Source organism: Eurypyga helias, unplaced genomic scaffold, assembly GCF_000690775.1.
Source record: "Eurypyga helias isolate BGI_N326 unplaced genomic scaffold, ASM69077v1 scaffold33367, whole genome shotgun sequence".
Taxonomy (NCBI): Eukaryota; Metazoa; Chordata; class Aves; order Eurypygiformes; family Eurypygidae; genus Eurypyga; species Eurypyga helias.
In genome coordinates, this window is record NW_010264319.1 from 33,643 (window position 1) to 37,268 (window position 3,626).

A 3,626-nucleotide genomic window follows, 5' to 3' on the forward strand; every position below is an offset into this window, starting at 1 on the left:
CAATATGAAAAGAAAGAGTAAATCAATAATATATTTAGGGGGTACAGTGCACTAAATTAATATTTGCAATACGTAAGTATTTACAACTCATACTAAAAAGTGATGTTGGAACAAGTACAAATGGTGTCTATCGACAGAACTTCTAAGACCACCACCAGCAAAGCATAGAAAGCAAAACATATAACCAAGTTGTTGGAACTTCACCAGCTGTCAAAGCGTATCTGTCACCATACCCTTTGCCTGTACGTATTCCTTAAGCCTCTGGCAAGCATGAGGTGATATGATACACTGTAGTTTGCACCAAATGTGTAGCTCCCTTTCATCCTTAATTTCTTCATTAAGTTCAACTACCTCATGTTTCCCACAACTTAAGAGTATGCTTACACACCGTTGCTGCTGCTCAGTAGACTACACGGCACTTATACCTATTCAGTTTGATCGTGAAAGTGGGTATGTCAGTTAGAGATTGGTTCAGTCACCCACCTAAGGTACCTAAGCCCCTTTAAGATGCACTGGTTCTCTTAGCTACATTCCAGCACGGCTTGGGTCTTTCACAAGGCCTGTGCACATTCAATACCCTCATGCAAATGTCTCTGATATCCTATAAACCCAGGCATCACTCAGTGACTCTGTGTGGACAAGTAAATACAGCCATTCTTATCTGTTTCTTCAGAAGAGAAGAAAAAATTGACTTCAAAGAACAAGGTACCAAAAAAATCTTTCCTCTGTAGTTCAGTTAGAGGCTGAACAGATTATTAGTCAAAGAACTGTAGTTACATATCATTTTCTCAGCTGACAACGCAAGTTGCAGTAACCCACTGCCTTTTCCTCCATTTCCTTCAGGAATTAAAAAAAAAAAAAAAAATTGAGATCCTAGTTTGAAATAGTTCATATGTATTTGTATTATCGTGGGGTTTTGATTCATCAAAAATTTCACTAAGCACTGTGAGGAACATAGTAATTCATCTGCTTCAGTCTCCTTATGCAGTGCGGCAAGACGTAAGTACAAAGGTTGTTACTAAACCATTTTCTTTGTTTTCCAGAGCAGATTAACAGGGCTTGAGGCAGGCAGCAGACAGAAAAGGAGACGGATTAGAACAAATTCCCCTCTAGGTCCTTATACAGGAGCTGAGCAATTGGAATCCTTTGCAAGATATTTCCCAGTTCTCCCTCTAAAATGGTACCAGTCTGCAGTCTGGGCTACTAGAGGTTGCACAATCTGTGGATTCCACTCTGTTAATCTCACTTTACGCAAAATAAAATACATATCCATTGCATAGTTTTGTACTCCTGGAGCAGAGATATCACATTCTTACTGCTAATGCACTGTATTTTACAAGTTTGCCCTTCATTCTTGCTTTTGAAAATTGCAAGTTCAATTCAAAAAGTAAAAGGTACCATGGTATGTTTATCTCCAAATTCCTAAGAGTTAAATGTAGGTTTTTCTAAGTAGGTATCTGCAAGAAACACAGGTTGCTATATTCCCATTACAGCCATGGAGATTTAGGGTTTCATACCACTGCTCACAAATTGTCATCTGGTGCTGGACGCTGAAGGGCATCCCGCCTAACTCCAGCTGCCACTTCAGAATGACCTATGTCTCACAAGGGATCTATTTCATATCTGTCAGACAGATGTTGGGATAACCCACAACAATGAACAAATATTATTCAGTTTCTTAATATCTACACAGAGTTCCTCAAGACTCCTAGAGAAGACTGAGTGACTGCAACTGGGAGGTTATTGACAAAAGTTCCTCGCTCAAAAACACAGGAACGAATAAACAGCTCCTTGCCTCCCCATTTATTGGGTGTTAAACAAGCAATCATCTTGGATCAATGAAACTGGGCATCATAGAGATGCTTATGGTAGAGGAGTAGTACAGTGATTTACAGTTGGGACCTATTATGATTTCATTAGGATGATTTGGGGATTTTAGTTTCTTTATTTTTATCATATGTCTGGGGAAAGTCTACTATTGCTTCATTGTGAGTTCTAAGGAAAACACTTGCTGGAACCTCTTCATGATTCTTGAGTGGGCAAAATTAGATCTAAGCTTAGTTTGCCTCTTTCAGAACAGATACCATAAACACACATTGCTATTCTTCTAAACAGACGTCCTCTGCTAGTCTTTCTCTCTCATCTGTACCACTTCCTGAAAATAATCAGCCACAAATAAAATTTTGTCATAACTAAAAATACATGTTTACATGCAATTACAAAGTAGATATTGGTTGCTGATACAGTGCAATCCCAGAAGATGATATGTACATCAAATATATGGTTCATGGTTGTTTAAAAATATAAAACATTTATTTTTATTTTACCTACAGGTTGACAGCATTGTGTGACCACTGATACTGTGCTGTCACACATAAATTTATGCAACTTTCCCATAACTATGAAAAAAACCCCAGCATCAAAAAGGGTCAGATAGTTGGGTGATGAATGGAGCAGCCTTGAGGAGAAGGACTTGGGGGTATTGGTGGATGAAAAGCTGGACATGAGCCGGCAGTGTGCGCTGGCAGCCCAGAAAGCCAACCGTATCCTGGGCTGTATCCAGAGAAGTGTGGCCAGCAGGTCGAGGGAGGGGATTCTGCCCCGGTACTCTGCTCTCCTGAGACCCCACCTGGAGTTCTGTATCCAGCTCTGGGGTCACCAACATAAGAAAGATATAGACCAGTTAGAGCAAGTCCAGAGGACGCCACAAAGATGCTCAGAGGGCTGGAGCACCTCTGCTGTGGGGACAGGCTGAGGGAATTGGGCTTGTTCAGCCTGGAGAAGAGAAGGCTCCAGGGAGAACTTGTGGTGGCCTGTAATTATACAAAAAGGGCTTTGGAAGAAATACGAAGAGAAACTTTCAACCAAGGCCAGTAGTGACAGAACAAGGGTCAGCCTTTTTCAACCGGAAGAGGGTAGGTTTAGATTACACATAAGGAAGACTTTTTTTTACAATGAAGGTGGTGAGGCACTGGAACTGGTTGCCCAGAAAGGTGGTGGATGTCACATCCTTAGAAGTGTTCAAGGCCAGGATGGATGGGGCTTTCAGCAGCTTTATCTAGTTGAAGATGTCTGGGGCTATGGTAGGGAGGTTGGACCAGATGATCCTTCAGTGTCCCTTCTGACCCAAACTAAACTACAATTCTATGTTGTCTTTATGATTTTCCTTATCAGTATTTGTAAATATGCTACTCATCACCAAGCTAGCTGCAGAAATGGTAGAACAAATATTAAAAAAAATATTGGATAATGTTATACACATTATTATAAAAAATAGTCAATGACTTTCACACCATTAGTCTGATTACATTACATACTATATACTTTAAGATACACTTTAAGAATTTAAGGGAAGTTTTCAAAAATACAATACTAAATCTACAAAATATTGCAGGTTGATATTGATATGATTTTTAGCTATAAGCTAAGTAATTATAACACATGACATATAATGGATGTCTTGACCCCTAGAGTAAAGCCATTTGCAATGACAGGAAACCAGGCAGAACGCTTTAGTGCTTCTCCAATGGCATGAGATGTGTCCAAATAGGGCACAGAGCAAACCTTCTATGGAAGATTCATCTCAATTTTAGAAGCACAGCTAATTTCATAGAATCATAGAATCA